The sequence below is a fragment of the Pseudophryne corroboree genome, chromosome 8 (genome assembly GCF_028390025.1).
Source record: "Pseudophryne corroboree isolate aPseCor3 chromosome 8, aPseCor3.hap2, whole genome shotgun sequence".
In the NCBI taxonomy this organism is placed as follows: Eukaryota; Metazoa; Chordata; class Amphibia; order Anura; family Myobatrachidae; genus Pseudophryne; species Pseudophryne corroboree.
In genome coordinates this window covers 49,384,475-49,412,383 of record NC_086451.1, presented here as the reverse complement: position 1 = coordinate 49,412,383, position 27,909 = coordinate 49,384,475, and the positions used below count along the sequence as shown (strand labels likewise).

Below are 27,909 nucleotides of genomic sequence, written 5' to 3'. Positions count from 1 at the left end.
TATTGACAATTGCCTCAGCAGGACGAGTGTCTGCATGGACAGCTCTTTCTTGCAGACCACCCTTGTTGAGGTTTCATGATAGCCGGGTGATTCTGCGAACAAAAACCTTCCTTCCTTACGAAAGTTGTGTCAGCGTTTCATCTAAATTAGGACATTGTCCTTCCAGCGTTTACTCCTTCTCCTTCCGGGGAGGATTCCCATTTGGCTCTCTTAGATATGCTTAGGGCCTTACGGATTTATTTATCTTGTCCAAATCCTGTCTGTCGTACGGCTGCATTGTTAGTTTTTAATTGATGCGCCCAAAACGAGATTGGCCGGCTTCCAAGAACACAGTGGCTCGTTGGGTGATTTCGCCATAAAAACAGTTTTCTGATATTTCAGTTTCTGAATCGATTCCAGCTCATTCGAGTTGGAGCTTCTTGGGCTGCTCGCGGGAATGCATCTATTGAGCAGCTATGTAGGGCGGCGACTTGGTCGTCTGTGCATACGGTTCAAAAAGGGTTTACCGTTTTTTTTCATATTTTCAATTTGGAAACTGCCTCTGTTGGGCGTCAAAATTTTACGGACGGCTATGCCGTCTACTTCTCCCTCCTCTCATTAGCTTGCTTTGGGAAATCCCACAAGTAACGGCGCAGCGTCCCCCAGATGGATGAAAGAGAAATAGGGATTTTTGTTTACTTACCGTAAAATCTCTTTCTCTGATTCCATCTGGGGGACGCTGCGATCCCTCCCATATGGTTGTCTGGTTTAACCAGTAAATTTTTGCGGTCTATCTCCTTTGGCTTGGCTAAACGTTAACTGAGGTGCTGGCTGGGCAGGAAGGAGATGGGAGGGGTTAGAGGGGGGAGGGGTCAGTTCTTAATAGTTCTGTGCCAAACTCCACAACCACACACCTCTAACCCACAAGTAACGGCGCAGCGTCCCCCAGATGGAATCAGAGAAAGAGATTTTACGGTAAGTAAACAAAAATCCCTATTTTTGTAGCAGAACCACAAGTCCCAGCAAGCCTCCCCCGCAAGCTGGTACTTGAAGAACCACAAGTACCAGCATGCGGGGGGAAACGGGCCCGCTGGTACCTGTAGTTCTACTACAAAAAAAATACCCAAATAAAAACAGTACACACATACCGTGACAGTATAACTTTATTACATACATGCACACCGACATACACACATACTTACACACCAGGACCGGACGCAGAGCCCGGTGCTGGTTGTTAAAATACAGGGGATCCCATGTAATTTTTCCCCCCGTATTTTTACAACCAGGACCGGCTCAAAGACCCCGGGCTGGTTATGCTTAGGAGGGGGGACCCCATGCAATTTTTTTCAGGTTTTTTTTAACACTTTTGTGCCGTCCATGAAGTCGAATTCAGGACGCACACTATCTGTAATTGGTCCGTTTTTCAACAGCGGGACTGTCGAATCCGTTTTGTATTGAATATGTCGAATTCGGGTCCCGGCGGCCGGGATTCGACTGTCGAAATTGTGTTGAATCCAAAAACGGTCGAATTCCAGCCGGAATTCGACCGCAATTGCATATACCCCTTAAACTTCAATTTTATTAGAAAATTCCTCTAGAGCTAGAAGGGTGTATGTAGACGGGATGCAGGTATGGGGCCGGTGTTCGGCATCCCGGTGGTCGGAATGTCGATGCCGCCATCGGGAAACTGCTTTGAATGCTGATGCTGGAATACCAACATGGATAGCAATGCCGGCGCCAGAATCCCAATCAAGCTGGCACCGCTGTGTTCTACTGATAAGCCGCTTCGAGAGGGTTAGGTCTAGGCAGCGGGGAGGGGGGTTAGGGTTAGGCATCGGTGAGGGGGGTTAAGGTTAGGCAGCGGGGAGGGTTGGGGTTAGGCAGCGGGGAGGGGAGGTTAGGGTTAGGAAGAGGGGTAGGAGGGTTAGGGCTAGGCAGCGGGGAGGGGGGATAGTGTTAGGCAGCGGGGAGGGGGATTAGGGTTAGGCTTCGGGGTAGGGCATTTAGGGTTAGGCAGCGGGGAGGGGGTGTTAGGGTTAGGCAGCGGGGAGGGGGGTTAGGGTTAGGCAGCGGGGAGGGGGGGTTGGGGTTAGGCAGCGGGGAGGGGGGTTAGGGTTAGGCAGCGGGGAGGGGGGTTGGGGTTAGGCAGCGGGGAGGGTTGGGGTTAGGCAGTGGGGAGGGGGGTTGTGGTTAGGCAGTTGGGAGGGGGGTTGTGGTTAGGCAGTGAGGAGGGGGGTTGGGGTTAGGCAGCGGGGAGGGGCGTTAGGGTTAGGCAGCGGGGAGGGGGGTTAGGGTTAGGCAGCGGGGAGGGGGGTTGGGGTTAGGCAGCGGGGGGTTGGGGTTAGGCAGCGGGGAGGGTTGGGGTTAGGCAGTGGGGAGGGGGGTTGTGGTTAGGCAGTGAGGAGGGGGGTTAGGGTTAGGCAGCGGGGAGGGGGGGTTAGGGTTAGGCAGCGGGGAGGGGGGTTGGGGTTAGGCAGCGGGGAGGGTTGGAGTTAGGCAGTGGGGAGGGGGGTTAGGGTTAGGCAGCGGGGAGGAGGGTTGGGGTTAGGCAGCGGGGAGGGGGGTTGGGGTTAGGCAGCGGGGAGGGGGGTTGGGGTTAGGCAGCGGGGAGGGGGGTTGGGGTTAGGCAGCGGGGAGGGTTGGGGTTAGGCAGTGGGGAGGGGGGTTGGGGTTAGGCAGCGGGGAGGGGGGTTAGGGTTAGGCAGCGGGGAGGGGGGTTGGGGGTTAGGCAGCGGGGAGGGTTAGGGTTAGGCAGCGGGGTGGGGGGTTGGGGTTAGGCAGTGGGGAGGGGGGTTAGGGTTAGGCAGCAGGGAGGGGGGGTTAGGGTTAGGCAGCGGGGAGGGGGGTTGGGGTTAGGCAGCGGGGAAGGGGGGTTGGGGTTAGGCAGCAGGGAGGGTTGGGGTTAGGCTTCGGGGTAGGGCATTTAGGGTTAGGCAGCGAGGATGGGGTGTTAGGTACAGGTGCTACCAGGGAGGGTTACGGTTAGGTTTAGACTGCATGCAGGGAGGGTTGGGGGGGGTATCAGGTCTCTAGGTGGACAGTAAGTAGGTCGACCACTATTTGTCGACAGTAACTAGGTTGACAGGGTCTCTAGGTCGACATGTTCTATGTCAACAGGTCAAAAGGTCGACATGAGTTTTTCACAATTTTTTTTTCTTTTTTTGACCTTTTTCATACTTAGCGATCCACGTGGACTACGATTGGGAACGGTGACCTGTGCCGAGCGCAGTGGTAGCAGAGCGAGGCACCTTGCCTGAAGCATGGCGAGCGAGGCGAGGGGACACTGTGCACTAATTGGGGTTCCTGATCACTGTACGGAGAAAATGACACCAAAAACCATTAAAAACTCATGTCGACCTTTTGACCTGTCGACCTACACCATGTCGACCTGGAGATCCTGTCAACCTAGTTACTGTTGACCCAGTTACTGTCGACCTTGCATATCACACCCGGGTTAGGGGGTCATGTGTGTAAGCTAAGTATACTTACCTTCCCTTGTTGTTTTCTGATCGTCAGGATGCTGTGGTTTGTATTCTGACCGCCGGCGTTCTCTACCCAACCCGGGAGCACAGCGCACCATGCCATATGCTGCACTGACTCTGCTGTATTAGATGTGCTGTGTCCACAAGACTCTATAGTAACTGTGTATAGGGGGCACAGCGCACCATGCCATATGCTGCACTGACTCTGCTGTATTAGATGTGCTGTGTCCACAAGACTCTATAGTGACTGTGTATAGGGGGCACAGCGCACCATGCCATATGCTGCACTGACTCTGCTGTATTAGATGTGCTGTGTCCACAAGACTCTACAGTAACTGTGTATAGGGGGCACAGCGCACCATGCCATATGCTGCACTGACTCTTCTGTATTATATGTGCTGTGTCCACAAGACTCTATAGTAACTGTGTATAGGGGGCACAGCGCACCATGCCATATGCTGCACTGACTCTGCTGTATTAGATGTGCTGTGTCCACAAGACTCTACAGTAACTGTGTATAGGGGGCACAGCGCACCATGCCATATGCTGCACTGACTCTTCTGTTTTATATGTGCTGTGTCCACAAGACTCTATAGTAACTGTGTATAGGGGGCACAGCGCACCATGCCATATGCTGCACTGACTCTGCTGTATTATATGTGCTGTGTCCACAAGACTCTATAGTAACTGTGTATAGGGGGCACAGCGCACCATGCCATATGCTGCACTGACTCTGCTGTATTAGATGTGCTGTGTCCACAAGACTCTATAGTAACTGTGTATAGGGGGCACAGCGCACCATGCCATATGCTGCACTGACTCTGCTGTATTAGATGTGCTGTGTCCACAAGACTCTACAGTAACTGTGTATAGGGGGCACAGCGCACCATGCCATATGCTGCACTGACTCTGCTGTATTATATGTGCTGTGTCCACAAGACTCTATAGTAACTGTGTATAGGGGGCACAGCGCACCATGCCATATGCTGCACTGACTCTGCTGTATTAGATGTGCTGTGTCCACAAGACTCTATAGTGACTGTGTATAGGGGGCACAGCGCACCATGCCATATGCTGCACTGACTCTGCTGTATTAGATGTGCTGTGTCCACAAGACTCTATAGTAACTGTGTATAGGGGGCACAGCGCACCATGCCATATGCTGCACTGACTCTGCTGTATTAGATGTGCTGTGTCCACAAGACTCTATAGTAACTGTGTATAGGGGGCACAGCGCACCATGCCATATGCTGCACTGACTCTGCTGTATTAGATGTGCTGTGTCCACAAGACTCTATAGTAACTGTGTATAGGGGGCACAGCGCACCATGCCATATGCTGCACTGACTCTGCTGTATTAGATGTGCTGTGTCCACAAGACTCTACAGTAACTGTGTATAGGGGGCACAGTGCACCATGCCATATGCTGCACTGACTCTGCTGTATTAGATGTGCTGTGTCCACAAGACTCTATAGTAACTGTGTATAGGGGGCACAGCGCACCATGCCATATGCTGCTCTGACTCTGCTGTATTGGATGTGCTGTGTCCACGAGTGACTGTGCTGTATAGTGACTGTGTATAGGGGGCACAGTGCACGCTGCCATATGCTGCTCTGACTCTGCTGTATTAGATATGCTGTGTCCACAAGACTCTATAGTAACTGTGTATAGGGGGCACAGTGCACCATGCCATATGCTGCACTGACTCTGCTGTATTAGATGTGCTGTGTCCACAAGACTCTAGTAACTGTGTATAGGCACAGCGCACCATGCCATATGCTGCACTGACTCTGCTGTATTAGATGTGCTGTGTCCACAAGACTCTACAGTAACTGTGTATAAGGGGCACAGCGCACCATGCCATATGCTGCACTGACTCTGCTGTATTATATGTGCTGTGTCCACAAGACTCTATAGTAACTGTGTATAGGGGGCACAGTGCACGCTGCCATATGCTGCACTGACTCTGCTGTATTAGATGTGCTGTGTCCACGAGTGACTGTGCTGTATAGTGACTGTGTATAGGGGGCACAGTGCACGCTGCCATATGCTGCTCTGACTCTGCTGTATTAGATATGCTGTGTCCACAAGACTCTATAGTAACTGTGTATAGGGGGGCACAGTGCACCATGCCATATGCTGCACTGACTCTGCTGTATTAGATGTGCTGTGTCCACAAGACTCTATAGTAACTGTGTATAGGGGGCACAGTGCACGCTGCCATATGCTGCACTGACTCTGCTGTATTAGATATGCTGTGTCCATGAGTGACTGTGCTGTATAGTGACTGTATAGGGCGCACAGTGCACGCTGCCATATGCTGCACTGACTCTGCTGTATTAGATGTGCTGTGTCCATGAGTGACTGTGCTGTATAGTGACTGTGTATAGGGGGCACAGTGCACACTACTATATGCCGCACTGTCTCTGCTGTATTAGATGTGCTGTGTCTATGAGTGACTGTGCTGTATAGTGACTGTATAGGGGGTACAGTGCACGCTGCCATATGCTGCACTGACTCTGCTGTATTAGATGTGCTGTGTCCACAAGACTCTACGGTAACTGTGTATAGGGGGCACAGTGCACCATGCCATATGCTGCACTGACTCTGCTGTATTAGATGTGCTGTGTCCACAAGACTCTACAGCAAGCATTCCCAACCACGGTCCTCAAGGCACACCAACAGTGCATGTTTTAGTGATATCCAGGCTGCAGCACAGGTAACATAATTAGTAGCTTAGCTATTTTGATTTAACCATCTGTGCTGCAGCCTGGATATCACTAAAACCTGCACTGTTGGTGTGCCTTGAGGACCGTGGTTGGGAATGCCTGCTCTACAGTAACTGTGTATAGGGGGCACAGCGCACCATGCCATATGCTGCACTGACTCTGCTGTATTAGATGTGCTGTGTCCACAAGACTCTATAGTAACTGTGTATAGGGGGCACAGTGCACGCTGCCATATGCTGCACTGACTCTGCTGTATTAGATATGCTGTGTCCATGAGTGACTGTGCTGTATAGTGACTGTATAGGGCGCACAGTGCACGCTGCCATATGCTGCACTGACTCTGCTGTATTAGATGTGCTGTGTCCATGAGTGACTGTGCTGTATAGTGACTGTATAGGGCGCACAGTGCACGCTGCCATATGCTGCACTGACTCTGCTATATTAGATGTGCTGTGTCCATGAGTGACTGTGCTGTATAGTGACTGTGTATAGGGGGCACAGTGCACGCTGCCATATGCTGCACTGACTCTGCTGTATTAGATGTGCTGTGTCCATGAGTGACTGTGCTGTATAGTGACTGTGTATAGGGGCACAGTGCACGTTGCCATATGCTGCACTGACTCTGCTGTATTAGATGTGCTGTGTCCATGAGTGACTGTACTGTATAGTGACTGTGTATAGGGGCACAGTGCACACTACCATATGCTGCACTGACTCTGCTGTATTAGATGTGCTGTGTCCATGAGTGACTGTACTGTATAGTGACTGTGTATAGGGGGCACAGTGCACACTACCATATGCTGCACTGACTCTGCTGTATTAGATGTGCTGTGTCCATGAGTGACTGTACTGTATAGTGACTGTGTATAGGGGCACAGTGCACGTTGCCATATGCTGCACTGACTCTGCTGTATTAGATGTGCTCTGCCACAATTGGCTGTACTCTGGTTAGAGTGGAAACCACTAGGTCAATTGTTGCTGACCCTAGCGGTTTCCTCAATATAGCGGCTCCCAGCAGTATTCTTTGCAATCGGCTCCCAGCGTCTCCATTCATTACAACGGGCAATCCGCGATTGGCTGTACCCTGGGAGCACAGAGCCAATCAGGAAGCAGCTCCTGATTGGCTGGGGTGTCCCTCTAATAATATTAGTATCGTGGAGGTACCCCATTGGCGTAGTAGAAGTGTATGTGTAATCATACACTTCTACCTGTCCGCTGGTACGGGTTTGTGGCGGTTTGTTATTTTTTTTAACCCCTGGGATGCCTACATGGAAGGAAGAGGACTGATCTTCACAGGTACAGGTGAGCATACATTTTTTTCCCCACAGGTACCCTCTTGGATTCTTCTAGAAAAGGGGACAGAGAGGCTCCGTGGGACACTAGGTAAGTATGTGTGAGTGTGTAAGTGTGCATGTATGTGTAAATAAACTTTTACTATCACGGTGTGTGAGTCTTGTGTTTTTGGGGGTATTTCTTTTGTTGTGAAAATACAGGTACCCTCGGGCCCTTTAATTCCCCGCATGTTGGTACTTGTGGGTCTCCAAGTATCAGCATGCAGAGAAGCTTGCTGGGACTTGTAGTTCCATAGCAAAAAGACAATATTCTTTTTTTTACAAACTATGGCTATCAGCCTGGCACCCACCGCCCAGGGGACAATCCTTGGACTTCATCCCTGGCCCTTAAGTGCCTGGAGGGGGGCAACCCCTTTATTTAAGGGGTCCCCACTCCCCCAGAGAACTCCCTGCCAGGGGTGACTAGTTGGGGTGTGTGATGCTGCGGCCGCAGGGACCTATATAAAAGTGTCCCCTGGCTGCGGCATCACCTCCCTGGCTAGTGGAGCCCGCTGCTGGATTTAAAAATACAGGGTACCCCTACTTGTTCCCCCCCCCCCCCCCCGTATTTTTGGAACCAGGACCGGCTAAAAAGAGCCTGGGGCTGGTTATGCTTTTGGGGGTCCTGATCGTCATTTTAGGTTTTAACTATTTCTTTACTTTTCCAGACAGAAGTACGCATGGATCTCACGAATCTGTGCACGCCTCTGTCAATCTCACCAGCCAGAAGATGGTCTATTTTTTGGAAACATTTTTGGTAATGTTTTAGGTGTCCATTAAAAAACTCGCATACTATTACATTGCCCGAGTTGTATATTTGCAATGGCAAAACATCTGGATGCGAATTTTGCCATTGCGATTTTTTTAGACGTCAGGAAACATGCGATTTTGCATGTTTCCGCACTCCATTACATTTGTGATTTTCAGAAAACACACAATTCTTTGGGAAAAATCACACGTTTCCAAAAATCGCACCTTATTACATCTAGCCCTATATATCTAAATATTCATTGCTGACATGGTATACAGTATAAATAACCCTATTTCTGTACTGATGCATCCTTACACATCTTTCCCGCTATGCGAATGCATCGCAAGCTGCTTTTTCCGGCATGGCGCACCTCAGAGGGAACGTGCGTATCTCCCCGCTGCCCATCGCAGATACAGCTTAAAGGTATAAGTGTCGCAGGCAACGGTGGAGCCGGTGGCATAAAGTACAGGAAACGGGGGAGCTGGTGGCATACAGTACAGGCAACGGGGGAGCCAGTTGCATACAGTGCAGGCAGCAGGGGGAGCCGGTGGCATACAGTACAGGCAACGGGGGAGCCAGTGGCATAAAGTGCAGGCAACGGGGGATCTTGTGGCATACAGTGCAGGCAGCGGGGGGAGTTGGTGGCATACAGTGCAGGCAGTGGGGGGAGCTGGTGGCATACAGTGCAGGCAGCGGGGGAGCCGATGGCATACAGTGCAGGCAGCGGGGGAGCCGATGGCATACAGTACAGGCAGCGGGGGAGCCGGTGGCATACAGTACAGGCAGCGGGGAAGCCGGTGGCATACAGTGCAGGCAGTGGGGGAGCTGATGGCATACAGTACGGGCAGTGAGGGAGCCGGTGGCATACATTACAGGCAGCGGGGGAGCTGGTGCATACAGTACGGGCAGCGAGGGGAGCTGGTGGCATACAGTGGAGGCAGTGGGGGGAGCTGGCATCGGGGGAGCTGGTGGCATACAGTGCAGGCAGTGGGGGGAGCTGGTGGCATACAGTGCAGGCAGCGGGGGAGCTGGTGGCAGGCAGTGGGGGGAGCCGATGGCATATAGTACAGGCAGCGGGGGAGCCGGTGGCATACAGTGCAGGCAGTGGGGGGAGCTGATGGCATACAGTACGGGCAGCGTGGGAGCTTGTGGCATACAGTACGGGCAGCGGGGGAGCCGGTGGCATACAGTACAGGCAGCGGTGGAGCTGGTTGCATTCAGTGCAGGCAGCGGGGGAGCGATGCTTCCATTGCCTGGAAGGAGATGGGGCAGCTGGCAGCATGTAGTAGCAGTGCCGTATCTACGTGTGTGCCAGGTGTGCTTGGCACACAACTCAGTCGCCCTGAAGGGGTACGGCCAGCAACTATGTCAGCAAATTGACTCATTACAAGCCGCCTGTGCTGTGTGCGCCGCCGGAGGAGAAGAGGAGAGGAGCAGCGTCAGATGAGAACCCGGAGGTGGAGGAGGGAGGGGGACTGGAGCCACAGCAGCACTATGTATTTGGTAGCGGCGCCGCTGCAGCAGTCCCTCTCCTTCCGCATTGGCTGGCCGGTGCTGCTGTGAATGCTTGGATGCGCTTACCTCATCACAGCATTCACAGCGGCGGCAGGCAGCCAATGCGGAAGCAGAGGGACAGCGCCTCTACCAATTACATAGTGCTACTGCCCGGGATCTGCCAGCACCGAGGAGCCTGACTGCCTGAGCCAGCGGGGAGAGATGGTAAGTATCTATCTGTCTATCTATCTCTGTCTATCTATCTACCCATCTCTATATCTATTTATTCTGTCTTCCGCAATGTGTAAAAAGGGGAACGCTGTCTGTTGTAATGTATAAAAAGGGGGCGATGTCTGCCGTAATGTGTAAAAAGGGGATGCTGTCTGCCGTAAATGTAAAATGGAGGACGCTGTCTGCCGTAATGTGTAAAAAGGGGGACGCTATCTGCCGTGATGTGTAAAAAGAGCGACGCAGACTGCCGTAATGTGTAAAAAGGGGACGCTGTCTGTCGTAATGTGTAAAAAGGGGGACGCTGTCTGCAGTAATGTGTAAAAAGGGGACGCTGTCTGTCGTAATGTGTAAAAAGGGGATGCTGTCTGCCATAATGTGTAAAAAGGGGATGCTGTCTGCCGTAATGTGTAAAATGGAGGACGCTGTCTGCCGTAATGTGTAAAAAGGGTGACGCTATCTGCCGTGATGTGTAAAAAGAGCGACGCAGACTGCCGTAATGTGTAAAAAGGGGACGCTGTCTGTCGTAATGTGTAAAAAGGGGGACGCTGTCTGTCGTAATGTGTAAAAAGGGGGACGCTGTCTGCAGTAATGTGTAAAAAGTTGACGCTGTCTGTCGTAATGTATAAAAAGGGGATGCTGTCTGCCATAATGTGTAAAAAGGGGATGCTGTCTGGCGTAATGTGTAAAATGGGGGACGCTGTCTGCCGTAATGTGTAAAAAGGGGGACGCTATCTTCCGTGATGTGTAAAAAGAGCGACGCAGTCTGCCGTAATGTGTAAAAAGGGAACGCTGTCTGCCGTAATGTGTAAAAAGGGAATGCTGTCTGCCGTAACGTGTAAAAGGGGCTCTACCTGATGTAGTGGCGCTACTGTGTGGCGTAATTTGAATAATGGAGACTAGTGTGCACCGTAGTATGAATTGGTATTATTTTATGGCCACACCCCTTCCCCATGAAGCCACACCCCTAATGTTATTTGCGCACGCCTCTGGCGCGCACTGCCCGTATTTTACATAAGGGGGGAAGCGCCAATGCCGTTTCTTGCACACAGCGCTAAAATGCCTAGTTACGGCACTGGTGGTTAGCATTGCTGCCTCACGGCACTGAGGTCACTAATGTTACGTTTGTTTCCCACCATGGATCAGACAACTAACTACATGGAGTGTGATTATAACTTACTCCTTTGGGCTACATATAATGTCACTGCTTAGCACAGCCATGTACCTGGCTTCTGTGTGATGACACTTTTATTATTCTAACATACGCAATATACAGTATAACTATCTTACTCTCTATAGGGGAGGAGCCTAAAGCAGAGAGATTGTGACGGCAGACATAGTGACTACGCCATAAGGACCTGCGGAGAAACTTCCCGGTTTTTGCCTTGGAGCCCAGCAGTGCGGGTAATCCGGATAGCACTCTGCTTTTATACCACCAGTGGCTCCATCCTCACTGACCGGGTAAGGACACTCTGATCCACTTGAACATTTACCGGACTCTCTGATTTGCACAATTATCGCTGCCTGTTTTCAGGATACACATACCATGTTTTCTGGATAAACTTCGAGGGCACTTATTTGTTTTATTGTGTTGTATATAAATCTGCATGACTTGCACATAAATGTGTCAGTACCGTTGAATATTATTGTTATTTCCTTTTAGAAAACACATGCCATGTTTTCTGGATAAACTTCATACTACTTAGGAAACACATGCCATGTTTTCTAGATGACTCATATGCTCTTTCTCTTACGTCCTAGAGGATGCTGGGGACTCCAAAAGGACCATGGGGTATAGACGGGATCCGCAGGAGCTTGGGCACACTGAAAAGACTTAATCTGGGTGTGAACTGGCTCCTCCCTCTATGCCCCTCCTCCAGACCTCAGTTACACTTTTTGCCCAGGATGGACTGGACACTCACAGGGGAGCTCTCCTGAGTTTCTCTGGAAAATATTTTTTGTTAGGTTTTTTATTTTCAGGGAGACCTGCTGGCTACAGCAGGCCTACTTCTTCTTAGTTAAGGGCTCTGCTTCTCGGCTGCTGGACACCATTAGCTCCAGAGGGTTCGATCACTTGGTGCGCCTAGCTGCTTGTTCCCGGAGCCACACCGTCACCCCCTCACAGAAGCCAGAAGAAAGAAGTCGTGTGAGAATGAGAAGATCAGAAGACTTCAGGACGGAAGGTACAGCACAGCGGTAAGGCTGTGCTCCATGCTCCCACACACATCACCAACGGTAGTTACAGGGTGCAGTGCGCTGGGTGGGGCCGCCTTGGGCAGCATGTTACTGAGGTCGGGGACCGGCAGAAGGCTTTCGGTGCCTCTGCACCGTTTCTTAAACCCCCGCCGGCATCTTTTTCATTTTCAAATTTGGCGGGCCGAAGCGCGTTGGGAAGGGGGCGGAGCTTCGTCCCACGGCTCACAGACGCCATCTTCTCCTTCAACACGCGGCTGAAGGAGACGCTGCCGGGACCTCCACATCTCCTCTCACAAGTAACGGGGAGATATTCAGAAGGGGGGGCCGCAGTGTGGTGCTTCTTATCATTATAAATTAAGCAGCGCTGGGTACATATATCTTTTGTTGGGATATATGGGCGCTGGGGTGTTAGCTGGCATACTCCCTCTGTGTCCTCTATCTGGGCTTCATTGTGGGCCTGTCCCCTAGCTGGGACGTTCTGTGTGTTTCTGTGTGTCGGTACTACGTGTCGGCATGTCTGAGGCTGAATGTTATTCACCAGAGGAGGTTATTGGGGGAGCGGATGCGGGGCTAGATTTGGGACTGTCGACGCAGCCGACACCTGATTTACTCGCATTGCTCAGTACGATAAATTCGAATGTAGCTTCTTTATCAAAGAGATTAGATAAGTCTGAGTCACAGACACAGGTGTGGAAAAAGTACATGGAAGAAGCTTTGTCTCAGGTTCAGACCCCATCTGGGTCGCAAAAGCAGCCATTTACTCAAGTGGTAGATACGGATACCGACACGGACTCTGATTCCGAGGTCGATTTCACTGAGGCTGCTTTACATCCACGATTAGTTAAGAGTATTCAGTACATGATTGTGGCTATAAAAGATGTTTTACACATTTCTGATGAACCTGCGGTACAGGAAACAAGGATTTGCTTGTTTAAGGGAAAAAAACCTGAGGTGAAGTTTCCCCCCTCTCATGAAATGAATACTCTTTGTGAAAAGGCTTGGGAGCCGCCGGATAAGAGGTGGCAGATTCCCAAGAGGATTTATATGGCATATCCGTTCCCCTCGGATGACAGGGAAAAATGGGAGGCGTCTCCAAATGTTGACAAAGCTCTATCACGCTTGTGTAAGAAAGTGGAGTCTCCTGACACGGCAGCTCCCAAAGATCCGGCGAATCGCAAGCTGGAGACGTCTCTGAAGTCCATTTTCGCTAATACGGGTGCATTGCTCAGACCTACTGTGGCGTCGGTATGGGTGAGTAGTGCTATTGCTAAATGGGCTGAAAATGTAGCTAATGATATGGATACCCTTGATAAAGATAATGTTCTTTTGACTCTTGGTTATATCAAGGACGCTGCAGATTACCTGAAGGATGCGACGAGGGATGTCTGTCTCTTGGGATCAAGAGCCAATGCCATGTCGATATCAGCCAGGAGGGCGTTGTGGATCCATCAATGGAATGCTGATGCCGACTCCAAGAGGGCTATGGAAGCGTTACCCTTCAAAGGTACTGTCTTGTTTGGGAACGGCTTGGCTGACCTGGTCTCGACCGCGACTGCGGGTAAGTCCTCTTTTCTTCCTTATGTTCCCACACAACAGAAAAAGGCACCACATCAGCAGATGCAGTCCTATCGTACAAATAAATACAGGCGTGGAAAAGGTTTGTTCTTCCTCGCTTCAAAAGGTAGAGGAAGGGGAAGGAAACCACCTGCAGTGTGAGGCGCCCATGACCAAAGTCCTCCCCTGCTTCTACCAAGTCCACCGCATGACGCTGGGGCTTCCCTGGGGGAGTCCGGACCGGTGGGGGGCCGCCTACAAATATTCAGTCAGGTCTGGATTCAATCAGACCTGGATCCTTGGGTCCTAGAGAATGTGTCTCAGGGATACAAGCTGGAGTTTCGGGAGATACCCCCTCACCGGTTCTTCATTTCGGCGTTACCAGTAGCTCTTCCGGACAGGGAGGTGGTGCTGGCAGCGATACAAAAATTGTGTCTACAGAGGGTCATCGTCCCAACGGGGGGATGGGTTCTACTCGAGCCTCTTTGTTGTGCTGAAACCGGACGGTTCGGTCAGACCAATTCTAAATCTAAAATCCCTCAATCCATACTTGAAAGTTTTCAAGTTCAAGATGGAATCTCTTCGAGCGGTAATTGCCAGCCTGGAAGGGGGGATTTTATGGCGTCAGTCGACATAAAGGATGCCTACTTACATGTCCCGATATGTCCTTCACATCAGGCCTTCCTCAGGTTTGCGATACAGGATTCTCATTACCAATTTCAGACGTTGCCGTTTGGGCTTTCCACGGCTCCGAGGATTTTCACCAAAGTTATGGCGGAAATGATGGTTCTCCTTCGCAAACAAGGGGTTACAATTTTCCCGCACTTGGACGATCTCCTGATAAAGGCGAGGTCCAAGGAACGGTTGCTGAGAAGTGTAAATTTGTCACTATCGGTTCTGCGACAGCACGGTTGGGTACTCAATTTGCCAAAATCTCAGTTGATTCTGACCACTCGGCTGCCTTTTCTGGGCATGATTCTGGACACGGATTCACAGAAAGTATTTCTTCCAGAAGAAAAAGCTCTGGAACTGCAGACGATGGTCAGGGAACTTCTGAGGCCGACGAGTGTGTCGACCCATCACTGTACTCGGGTTCTGGGGAAAATGGTTGCAGCGTACGAAGCCATTCCATTTGGCAGGTTTCATGCCCGGGTGTTTCAGTGGGACTTGCTGGGCAAATGGTCCGGGTCTCACCTTTACATGCACCGGAAGATGTCTATTTCCCAGAGCCATAATTTCTCTCCTGTGGTAGCTACAAAGTCCTCACCTCCTAGGGGGACGCCGGTTCGGTATCCAGGATTGGGTACTTCTGACAACAGATGCAAGTCTCCGCGGGCTGGGGCGCAATCACCCAAGGAAGGAACTTCTAGGGGAAATGGTCACTCCAGGAAGCTTGTCTCCACATAAATGTTCTCGAGTTAAGAGCCATGTACAACGGCCTGCTGCAAGCAAGAAGCCTTCTTCAGGGTCGACCTGTCCTGGTATAGTCCGACAACATCACAGCGGTGGCACATATAAACCGTCAAGGCGGAAAAAGGAGCAGAGCGGCAATGGCGGAGGCCACAAGAATCCTTTGCTTGGCGGAACAACACGTGAGCGCCCTGTCAGCAGTCTTCCTACCGGGAGTGGACAACTGGGAAGCAGATTTCCTCAGCAGACACGATCTCCATCCGGGAGAGTGGGCTCTTCACCGAGAGGTATTTGCAGAGGTGACAAAACATTGGGGAATTCCGTTGATCGACATGATGGCGTCTCGTCTCAACAAGAAGCTCCCGAGGTATTGTTCCAGGTCAAGGGACCCCCAAGCCAGTGCAGTGGACGCCCAGGTGTCTCCGTGGGTGTTCCAGTCAGTGTATGTGTTCCCTCCACTCCTCTCATTCCAAAGGTACTGGGGATCATTCGGCGAGCAAGGGTTCAGGCGATTTTCGTCGTTCCAGATTGGCCAAGAAGGGCCTGGTACCCGGATCTTCAGGAATTACTGGTGGAATATCCTTGGCCGCTTCCTCTAAGAGAGGACCTGTTGTTGCAGGGTCCATGCGTGTTTCCAGACTTACCGCGGCTACGTTTGACGGCATGGAGGTTGAGCGCCAGATTTTAACTCGTAAGGGTATCCCCAGGGATGTCATTCCAACTCTCATTAAGGCTAGGAAGGAGGTTACGGCGAAACATTATCACCGTATTTGGAGAAAGTATGTTTCCTGTTGTGAGTCTAAAATGGCTCGTGCGGAAGATTTTCACTTGGGGCGCTTTCTCCACTTTTTACAGGTGGGAGTAGATGCAGGCCTGAAATTAGGTTCCATCAAAGTGCAGATTTCGGCTTTGTCTATTTTCTTTCAAAAAGAATTAGCGGTCCTCCCAGAGGTTCAGACCTCCGTTTGTGCCTCCTGTAGCTCCATGGGAGCTTGATGTGGTCTTACGGTTTCTCATGTCTTCCTGGTTTGAACCTTTGCGTAAGGTTGAATTGAAATTTCTCACTTGGAAGGTAGTTATGCTATTGGCGCTGGCGTCTGCCAGGCGGGTGTCAGAGTTGGCGGCCTTATCTCATAAGAGCCCGTACTTGATTTTTCATTCGGATAGGGCGGAATTGAGGACTCGTCAACAATTTCTGCCGAAGGTGGTTTCTTCATTTCACATTAACCAACCTATTGTGGTCCCGGTGGCTATGGAGGCTGTGGCGATTCCAAAATCTCTGGATGTTGTAAGAGCGTTGAAGATCTACGTAACTAGGACAGCTGTTGCCAGAAAAACTGAGGCGTTTTTTGTCTTGTATGCTTCCAACAAAATTGGTCATCCTGCTTCAAAACAGACTATTGCACGCTGGATTTGTAGTACGATTCAGCAGGCTCATTCTTTGGCTACCGAAGTCAGTAAAAGCCCATTCTACCAGAAAAGTGGGCTCATCTTGGGCGGCTGCCTAAGGCGTCTCGGCGTTACAGCTTTGCCGAGCAGCTACTTGGTCGGGTTCAAACACTTTTGCTAAGTTCTATAAGTTTGATACCCTGGCTGATGAGGACCTTGCGTTTGGTCAGTCGGTGCTGCAGAGTCGTCCGCACTCTCCCGCCCGTTCTGGAGCTTTGGTATAAACCCCATGGTCCTTTTGGAGTCCCCAGCATCCTCTAGGACGTAAGAGAAAATAGGATTTTGGTACTTACTGATAAATCCTTTTCTCCTAGTCCGTAGAGGATGCTGGGCGCCCATCCCAGTGCGGACTGTTACTTGCAGTGTTTTCTTGCTAGTTAAATTAGTTTATACACAGGTTGTGTATTTCTTGTTTCAGCTTGTTGCTGTTGTTAATTCATACTGTTATCTGGTTTAATGTTACTCTGGTTGTACGGTATGTTTGTGGTGTGGGCTGGTATGTTGGTAGCCCTTAGTTTAAACAAAAATCTTTCGTTGAAATGTCCGTCTCTCCTGGGCACAGTTCCTATAACTGAGGTCTGGAGGAGGGGCATAGAGGGAGGAGCCAGTTCACACCCAGATTAAGTCTTTTCAGTGTGCCCAAGCTCCTGCGGATCCCGTCTATACCCCATGGTCCTTTTGGAGTCCCCAGCATCCTCTACGGACTAGGAGAAAAGGATTTATCGGTAAGTACCAAAATCCTATTTTTACTGTTTTGTTTTTAAACTGTATTATCTTCTGAATCTTTTTTACTCATATTCGTAATAAATCTTTTATATTGGGATCTCACTGAGCGCCTGTCGGTGTTTTCCCACATTCATTCAACTTGCAATACAACTTCTGGTCACAGGGAAGGCCCAAGTTATAACCCATAGGCAGCACGTGAAGGGTGCGCAGCTGAACCACACCAACTACCTGTTCAATCGGGATGTAATCGTGTCCCTATACCGACGCCGGAATCCCGACCGCTGGAAATCTCAACAGTCGTCATGCCGACTAACGGGGACTATACCCAATCGTGGGTGTCCATTACACCGATAGTGTGGGAATCGAACCGCAAGGGGCTTCGCTGCGCTTGCCCCCCCCCCCTGCCGGCAATCTGACAGCTGGGTTCCCAGATGCCAGTAACCCAATCCCAACCCATTCAATCTGCCCAAAGCGGGGAGTTTAGACGGGTTTAGGCGTTTTAGGCAGATAAACCCAGTCTGTTTGGGCACGATGGGCGCACAGACACAGTTGAGTTGTGACAATTGTTTTGGTGTCTAAAAAGTTGCGTTTAGACTGGATTTTTAGACGCCCAAAACAATTGAATTGGCCCCACTGACTGCTGCCGTAACCGCACTGGTAATAGAACCGGCAAGAGTGAGGGAAGGAGTGAGAGCAATAGGATCAGAGAGTAAGTGGCATTTATTGACTATGAAAGCCTAAATGTAAGGCCAGAGCTTACCTATTGGTCCTAGCTGGTGATTCCCCAAACCTTGGCATGCCACTTACACCTGTTCCCTGTGACACTGTAGTTGGAATAATAAGATTTTACTCACCGGTAAATCTATTTCTCGTAGTCCGTAGTGGATGCTGGGAACTCCGAAAGGACCATGGGGAATAGCGGCTCCGCAGGAGACTGGGCACAACTAAAGAAAGCTTTTAGGTCACCTGGTGTGCACTGGCTCCTCCCACTATGACCCTCCTCCAAGCCTCAGTTAGGACACTGTGCCCGGACGAGCTGACATAATAAGGAAGGATTTTGAATCCCAGGTAAGACTCATACCAGCCACACCAATCACACCGTATAACTCGTGATACTATACCCAGTTTAACAGTATGACAACTACTGAGCCTCTCAACAGATGGCTCAACAATAACCCTTTAGTTAACAATAACTATGTACAAGTATTGCAGACAATCCGCACTTGGGATGGGCGCCCAGCATCCACTACGGACTACGAGAAATAGATTTACCGGTGAGTAAAATCTTATTTTCTCTGACGTCCTAGTGGATGCTGGGAACTCCGAAAGGACCATGGGGATTATACCAAAGCTCCCAAACGGGCGGGAGAGCGCGGATGACTCTGCAGCACCGAATGAGAGAACTCCAGGTCCTCCTCAGCCAGGGTATCAAATTTGTAGAATTTAGCAAACGTGTTTGCCCCTGACCAAGTAGCAGCTCGGCAAAGTTGTAAAGCCGAGACCCCTCGGGCAGCCGCCCAAGATGAGCCCACTTTCCTCTTGGAGTGGGCTTTTACTGATTTAGGATGCGGCAGTCCAGCCGCAGAATGCGCCAGCTGAATTGTGCTACAAATCCAGCGAGCAATAGTCTGCTTAGAAGCAGGAGCATCCAGTTTGTTGGGTGCATACAGGATAAACAGCGAGTCAGTTTTCCTGACTCCAGCCGTCCTGGAAACATAAATTTTCAAGGCCCTGACTACGTCCAGTAACTTGGAATCCTCCAAGTCCCTAGTAGCCGCAGGCACCACAATAGGTTGGTTCAAGTGAAAAGCTGATACCACCTTAGGGAGAAACTGGGGACGAGTCCTCAATTCTGCCCTATCCATATGGAAAATCAGATAAGGGCTTTTATATGACAAAGCCGCCAATTCTGAAACACGCCTGGCCGAAGCCAAGGCCAATAACATGACCACTTTCCACGTGAGATATTTTAGATCCACGGTTTTTAGTGGCTCAAACCAATGTGATTTTAAGAAACTCAACACCACGTTGAGATCCCAAGGTGCCACTGGAGGCACAAACGGGGGCTGAATATGCAGCACTCCTTTTACAAACGTCTGAACTTCAGGTAGTGAAGCTAGTTCTTTCTGGAAGAAAATCGACAGAGCCGAGATCTGTACCTTAATGGAGCCTAATTTCAGGCCCATAGTCACTCCTGTTTGTAGGAAATGCAGAAATCGACCTAGTTGAAATTCCTCTGTTGGGGCCTTTCTGGCCTCACACCAAGCAACATATTTCCGCCATATGCGGTGATAATGTTTTGCAGTTACATCTTTCCTGGCTTTGATCAGCGTAGGAATGACTTCCTCCGGAATGCCCTTTTCCTTCAGGATCCGGCGTTCAACCGCCATGCCGTCAAACGCAGCCGCGGTAAGTCTTGGAACAGACAGGGCCCCTGCTGCAGCAGGTCCTGTCTGAGCGGCAGAGGCCATGGGTCCTCTGAGATCAACTCTTGAAGTTCCGGGTACCACGCTCGCCTTGGCCAATCCGGAACCACGAGTATTGTTCTTACTCCTCGTTTTCTTATTATTCTCAGTACCCTTGGTATGAGATGCAGAGGAGGGAACACATAAACTGACTGGTACACCCACGGTGTCACTAGAGCGTCCACAGCTATCGCCTGAGGGTCCCTTGACCTGGCGCAATATCTCTCCAGTTTTTTGTTTAGGCGGGACGCCATCATGTCCACCTGTGGCCGTTCCCATCGATTTACAATCAGTGTGAAGACTTCTGGATGAAGTCCCCACTCTCCCGGGTGGAGGTCGTGCCTGCTGAGAAAGTCTGCTTCCCAGTTGTCCACTCCCGGAATGAACACTGCTGACAGTGCTAGTACGTGGTTTTCCGCCCATCGGAGAATCATTGTGGCTTCTGCCATTGCCATCCTGCTTCTTGTGCCGCCCTGTCGATTTACATGGGCGACTGTCGTGATGTTGTCTGACTGGATCAGTACCGGCTGGTGTAGAAGCAGGGATTTTGCCTGACTTAGGGCATTGTAAATGGCCCTTAGTTCCAGAATATTTATGTGTAGGGAAGTCTCCTGACTCGACCATAGTCCTTGGAAGTTTCTTCCCTGTGTGACTGCCCCCCAGCCTCGAAGGCTGGCATCCGTGGTCACCAGGGCCCAGTCCTGTATGCCGAATCTGCGGCCCTCTAGAAGATGAGCACTCTGCAGCCACCACAACAGAGATACCCTGGTTCTTGGAGACAGGGTTATTAGGCGATGCATCTGAAGATGCGATCCGGACCATTTGTCCAACAGGTCCCACTGAAAGATTCTGGCATGGAACCTGCCGAAAGGAATTGCTTCGTAAGAAGCCACCATCTTTCCCAGGACCCGCGTGCAGTGATGCACCGATACCTGTTTTGGTTTCAGGAGGTCTCTGACTAGAGATGACAGCTCCTTGGCTTTCTCCTCCGGGAGAAACACTTTTCTCTGGACTGTATCCAGAATCATACCCAGGAACAGTAGACGTGTCGTCGGAACCAGCTGTGATTTTGGAATATTCAGAATCCAACCGTGCTGGTGTAGCACCTCCTGAGATAGACAACTGCTCCTTGGACCTCGCCTTTATTAGGAGATCGTCCAAGTACGGGATAATTAAAACTCCCTTCTTTCGAAGGAGTATCATCATTTCCGCCATTACCTTGGTAAACACCCTCGGTGCCGTGGACAGTCCAAACGGCAGCGTCTGGAATTGGTAATGGCAATCCTGTACCACAAATCTGAGGTACTCCTGGTGAGGATAGTAAATGGGGACATGCAGGTAAGCATCCTTGATGTCCAGGGATACCATGTAATCCCCCTCGTCCAGGCTTGCAATAACCGCCCTGAGCGATTCCATCTTGAACATGAATTTTTTTATGTATGTGTTCAAGGATTTCAAATTTAAAATGGGTCTCACCGAACCATCCGGTTTCGGTACCACAAACAGTGTGGAATAGTAACCCCGTCCTTGTTGAAGTAGGGGCACCTTGATTATCACCTGCTGGGAATACAGCTTGTGAATTGCCGCTAGCACAGCCTCCCTGTCTGAAGGAGTAATCGGCAAGGCAGATTTTAGGAACCGGTGGGGTGGAGACGCCTCGAATTCCAGTTTGTACCCTTGAGATACCTGTGAGCGAGCCCACTGATCGCTGAAATCTTTGAGGCGTCCCCCCACCGTACCTGGCTCCGCCTGTGGAGCCCCACCGTCATGCGGCGGACTTGGAAGAAGCGGGGGAGGACTTTTGCTCCTGGGAACCTGCTGTTTGTTGCAGCCTTTTTCCCTGCACAGAGTGAGAGTCTGCCTCTGGACAGAAAGGACCCGCCTTTTCCACGCCTGTTTTTCTGAGTCCGAAAGGACTGTACCTGATAAAACGGCGCCTTTTTAGGCTGTGAGGGAACATGGGGTAAAAATGCTGACTTCCCAGCAGTTGCTGTGGAAACTAGGTCCGAGAGACCATCCCCAAATAACTCCTCACCCTTATAAGGCAAAACTTCCATGTGCCTTTTCGAATCTGCATCCCCTGTCCACTGGCGAGTCCATAAGCCTCTCCTAGCAGAAATGGACAAAGCACTTATTTTAGATGCCAGCCGGCAGATCTCCCTCTGTGCATCTCTCATGTATAAGACTGAGTCTTTTATATGCTCTATGGTTAGCAGAATAGTGTCCCTGTCTAGGGTGTCAATATTTTCTGACAGGGAATCTGACCACGCAGCGGCAGCACTGCACATCCATGCTGACGCAATAGCTGGTCTAAGTATAATGCCTGAGTGTGTATATACAGACTTCAGGATCGCCTCCTGCTTTCTATCAGCAGGTTCCTTGAGGGCGGCCGTATCCGGAGACGGTAGTGCCACCTTTTTAGACAAACGTGTGAGCGCTTTATCCACCCTAGGGGGTGTCTCCCAACGTGACCTATCCTCTGGCGGGAAAGGGAACGCCATTAGTAACTTCTTAGAGATTACCAATCTTTTATCAGGGAAAGCCCACGCTTCTTCACACACTTCATTTAATTCTTCTGAAGGGGGAAAAACTACGGGCAGTTTTTTCTCCCCAAACATAATACCCTTTTTAGTGGTACCTGGGTTTATATCAGAAATTTGTAACACCTCTTTCATTGCCTCAATCATGCAACGAATGGCCTTAGTGGACATTAGACTAGACTCATCGTCGTCGACACTGGTGTCAGTATCCGTGTCGACATCCGCGTCTGCCATCTGAGGTAGCGGGCGTTTTAGAGCCCCCGATGGCCTTTGAGACGCCTGGACAGGCACGAGCTGAGAAGCCGGCTGTCCCGCATTTGGCATGTCGTCAAATTTTTTGTGTAAGGAGTCGACACGTGCACGCAATTCCTTCCATAAGTCCATCCACTCAGGTGTCTGCCCTGCAGGGGGTGACATCACTTCTATAGGCATCTGCTCCGCCTCCACATCATTATCCTCATCAAACATGTCGACACAGACGTACAGACACACCGCACACACACAGGGAATGCTCTAACAGAGGACAGGACCCACAAAAGCCCTTTGGGGAGACAGAGTGAGAGTATGCCAGCACACACCAGAGCGCTATATAATGCAGGGACTATCTGAATTATGTCCCCTATAGCTGCTGTTATATATACTGCGCCTAAATTTAGTGCCCCCCCCTCTCTTTTTTACCCTTTTCTGTAGTGTAGACTGCAGGGGAGAGCCAGGGAGCTTCCTTCCAGCGGAGCTGTGAAGAGAAAATGGCGCCAGTGTGCTGAGAGAGAAAGCTCCGCCCCTTTTCCGCGGACTTTTCTCCCGCTTTTTTATGGATTCTGGCAGGGGTAATTATCACATATATAGCCTCTGGGGCTATATATTGTGATATATTTGCCAGCCAAGGTGTTTTTATTGCTGCTCAGGGCGCCCCCCCCAGCGCCCTGCACCCTCAGTGACCGGAGTGTGAAGTGTGTATGAGGAGCAATGGCGCACAGCTGCAGTGCTGTGCGCTACCTTGGTGAAGACTGATGTCTTCTGCCGCCGATTTTCCGGACCTCTTCTTGCTTCTGGCTCTGTAAGGGGGACGGCGGCGCGGCTTCGGGACCGAACACCAAGGCCAGTTCCATGCGGTCGATCCCTCTGGAGCTAATGGTGTCCAGTAGCCTAAGAAGCCCAAGCTAGCTGCAAGCAGGTAGGTTCGCTTCTTCTCCCCTTAGTCCCTCGCTGCAGTGAGCCTGTTGCCAGCAGGTCTCACTGTAAAATAAAAAACCTAATTATATACTTTCTTTTAGAAGTTTAGGAGAGCCCCTAGTGTGCATCCAACCTCGGCCGGGCACAAAATCTAACTGAGGCTTGGAGGAGGGTCATAGTGGGAGGAGCCAGTGCACACCAGGTGACCTAAAAGCTTTCTTTAGTTGTGCCCAGTCTCCTGCGGAGCCGCTATTCCCCATGGTCCTTTCGGAGTTCCCAGCATCCACTAGGACGTCAGAGAAATACCATTCTGGTTTCTAGTATGGCAGGGGGTCCCGGGGCCACAGCTGTTAGGTTGGCCCAGAACGGTTATCAGGTGCAGAGTGAGTTGGGTCATACCTGGATGTAGGGTATATGGCAGGTCTGGTCCAGGTATTGTAGCTGGCTGAGATCAGCAAGCCAGGTAGGTATCCGGTCTTTAGGTCGACACTCGTTAGGCTGCTGAGTTGCAGTGAACAAAAACCTGCTGCCGTCACCACACCTGCTGGGCGTAGTTCTTACAAGTGTCACACTAGATGTAAGAGGAAATACTCTATAGAGACTTGCACCTAGCTATCTCTCTACCTGTGACCCAGCACTATATTCTGCTCGTGTTACTATCCAATACGGAGATGGAATATACCCGGGACCAGGGGCCTAATGTCCATAATGAGTAACAATGACTTCTGCCTCCTGATTAGCTGCAGATGGAAATAACTGGTAATCTCCTTTTGCTTTGTCGTGTGTTCTGCAGACTTTGAGGGAGATGTATCAAAGCTTGGAGAGGGTTAAAGTAGCAGCCAATCAGCTCCTGTCATTTTATAGTGTTTGAAAAAAAGAGATGTATCTCTCTCCAAGCGTTGGTACATCTCCTCCTATGTCTGGCTTCCTGACCAGCTCCCAGTTCCACCATGTGCTAATACTGAGACCGTGTTCTCTGTAACGCACCCAATAACTGGGAGATCACAGACACCTCACTACTGACACATTGTCACTATACTGTTACTGTTTAATATAAAAAGAAGCATGCCCCGGCTTCCAGCATTGCTGGTTTATATTACATGATGGTTCCTGGAATAGAGAAGTCAGAGTAATAGACACGTCAGCAATTCCTCTTTACCTGAGGCAGGATGATTATCTTGCTAGACTTTGCCTAATTATAATATAATAAGTTGGCGACTAAAACAAGATGGATTTTCTTAAGAGTATAAAAGTTGTTGATTATATTTTTTGCTGATCTCTTAGGGGAACATTTCCGACGCGTTTCATGTTATTCGTGTAGTGACAGCAGAGATGGTGAGGAATGAGCCAGACACTGATGGACAGAAAGGCGTCCTAATCACCACAGCCAGCATCGCTGCCTATGACGCAGCGGTCAGGTGTTTCCTGGAATATTATGTATTGTGTAATCCGTATGTATTATTTACACTGTGTTTAGGATACATTCCCCGTGCAGTAATTGAGGGTCTGAGTCACATGTACAGGGGGAGCAATTCCAGCAATCAGTGATCCATGCAAATATCCACCTTATTCAGAGACCACTACATGTCTGTAACCTTATGTAACCTTACCCGCCCCCAGCCCCCCGCTTGTGACAGCTGCCATCAGCACCGCCCCTTTTCAGTAAGTGTGTCACACACATCCCCTGTAACCTGAGTATGACATAACCCATTCATTATTACCATACACAGCGCCGGAGATATTCTGCATATCCAGGTCTCTAGTCTGGGGTGTTGTTAGGAGACCCCCATTCTCTTCAGGCTGCCATTTAAGGTACCTATTGGTGCAATCCATAATCTGTATTCCCTCTTATCCCCCCACATTCAGACCCTCGCCCAATCCTGCTGCTTCCACCTCCGTATTATCTCCAGTATCAGCTCATTTCTTACATTAAAGATAATAAATCCCCTCATTCACCATCCCCATATCTCTCCCCTGGATTACTGTAATCACCTTACACTCCCACCCACTTATCTCTGCCAATGACCCCTCCACTGCTTCCCCCGATCAGCTCTTGCCACTGGCATCTTCAGGATTTCTCCCCCTTTGTGTCCTCTCCTCCCGCAGAAAGTCAGCTGTAGCTGCTGTAGTAGAGCTCTCTCCTCCCCTTCTATTATCTAGTATATTAGTAACGAGATGTGCTAGTCTGTAACCATGTTACATGTATAACCCCTATGGACATTGCTGTGCAGCTCTGACGTGCTATATAAGTAACCTGCCTACTGGCTCCCAGGCCTCAGATACATCCCCTCTTACCCCTGATAACATACATACAGGTACAGCACAGGGGGCAGTAAGGGTTATACTCACCCTCCTAACGGCTGAGGATTGCGCTATGTATGCATCAGTGATGCCCAACATAAACCTTACATAAAATAACGACACGGAGACGTGAATTTGGCAGAAACTGTTAGCAATTTATTTAAATGAGCTTTAAACGTTAAATAAAAGAGAAATTAAGTTTACGCCATACATTAATTTTAAAGCCATAAACCTAGCTGAGCAGAAAACATGCGTGGCCAGCTATGCAACCCTTGCGCCTATCACCCAGGCGATCTGCCAAAAAGAAAAAAAAATCATGGAAATTCCATGTAAACGAGCTTCAGGCCAATCGAAGCAACATATAGATACAATAGGATAGGTAAAACAAATAAAGGGGGGAGGGGGTCACACAAGTAAACTCGGTCAGAGGTAAAACTTAAAACCTGCTGAGGGACATATAATTGAAATCCAATTAGCCAAATCAAGTATAATTAAGCCGAATTAAGTCCGTCAGTCCAGGTAAAAAATTGTTAAATCCCTCTAAACTCCCACTGCCAACAGTGGCGAGTAGCTAATCCCCGAGTAGGGAGGACAGGGGGAGACGTACAAGACAGCGCAACACGCAACAAACAGCGCAACAATTCCTGCATGCGCCTAAACGCTGCTAAGCCCTGCGCAAACTATCTAAACTCGTCAGAGCATAGCCAATCACGCCTAACCGCCTCTCGCCTAGCATACTTAGTGGGGTATTCAATTAGTACTGTTTTTTTCGACCAGTCGAAAGAACTGCACTTTTCACCCATTTTTAGGTCGAATTTACATTCGCCCTATTCACTGGCACTGGCGAAAACCACTTGTATCGGGGAATCCACCGCCGATACACATGTTTTGGCAAATTCGCAGGTGTTTTCGTAAATTTTTGGCGCAATTTTCGCCAGTGCCGACTTCAACAAAAAAAAGTGAAATGGCATGGGCGAAAAGGATTGAAAAACGGGTGAAAAGCCCGCAACTGAATGCCCTGTGTCGAATTAGTGCCATTTTTTTGACTGGTCAAAAAAAGGCACGTAATTGAATACCCCCCTTAGCAGCACGCTTCCATTCCCTGACCGCGCTAGTAGCAGAGCCATCATCCTCTGAATCCCCAGTTAGCATACCGACAGTCGGGATCCCGGCCGTCACAATACAGACACGAAGATCCCAATGGGGGCACCATGCCACTGCCGGTATACCGGCGAGGTAGGTGATTCCCCCTCTATGAGTGTCCATGACACCCATAGAGAGAGAATAAAACCTGTGGTGAGCGTAACTCGCCACCGAGCCCGCATGGGGCTAAGTTGCGCTCGCCCCCCCTGCTGGCATTCCACTGCTAGGGATGCCGATGTCAGCATAATGACATTCGTAATCCCCACGCACGCAGCATATATACATACATACATACATACATACACACAGCATACCTACACACATAGAATGCATACACACATACATTCATACATACAACACATACAGCATACATACAAACACACATACGCATACATACACAAAACACACACACATACATACATACATACATACATACATACATAGACAGCATTCCTACAAACACACATAACATGTTTATATACACATAGCATACATACACATAACACACATCATACATAGCATACATACATACATACATACATAGCATACCTACACACACCCATAATGCATACATACATACATACATACATACACCCAGCATGCGTACATACACACAGCATGTATACATTCATACATACAAACAGCATACCCACACACAGACACCATACATACATACATAGCATACCTACATACATACACACATAGCATACACACACAGCATTCCTACACACACATACAGCATACATACATACATACATACATACATACACAGCATACCTACACACACACACACATCATACCTACAAAACATACACATACAAAATTAAGTAAAACAGGAAGAGGAGGAGGAGAGTCACTGCTGGAGTCCATGTGAGCTGATCTGCTGCTGCACATGCTCAGTAGCTCCCGGCCTCAGCTGTGTGGGTGTAATGTATCCAATGCAGAGAGCTCTGC

At 49.8% G+C, this 27,909-nt stretch overlaps 1 protein-coding gene across 3 annotated transcripts in view; it reads left to right on the top strand.

Annotated features, from left to right (window-relative positions):
* LOC134948397 (uncharacterized) overlaps positions 1-27,909 on the top strand; it is a 245,576-nt gene that overhangs the window by 46,570 nt on the left and 171,097 nt on the right. For all 3 annotated transcript variants that reach the window (XM_063936340.1, XM_063936338.1, XM_063936339.1), the window contains exons 3-4: positions 11,298-11,459; positions 24,796-24,929. The gene's annotated coding sequence lies outside the window, so the exon portion shown is untranslated. The remainder of the gene's footprint in view (positions 1-11,297; positions 11,460-24,795; positions 24,930-27,909) is intronic.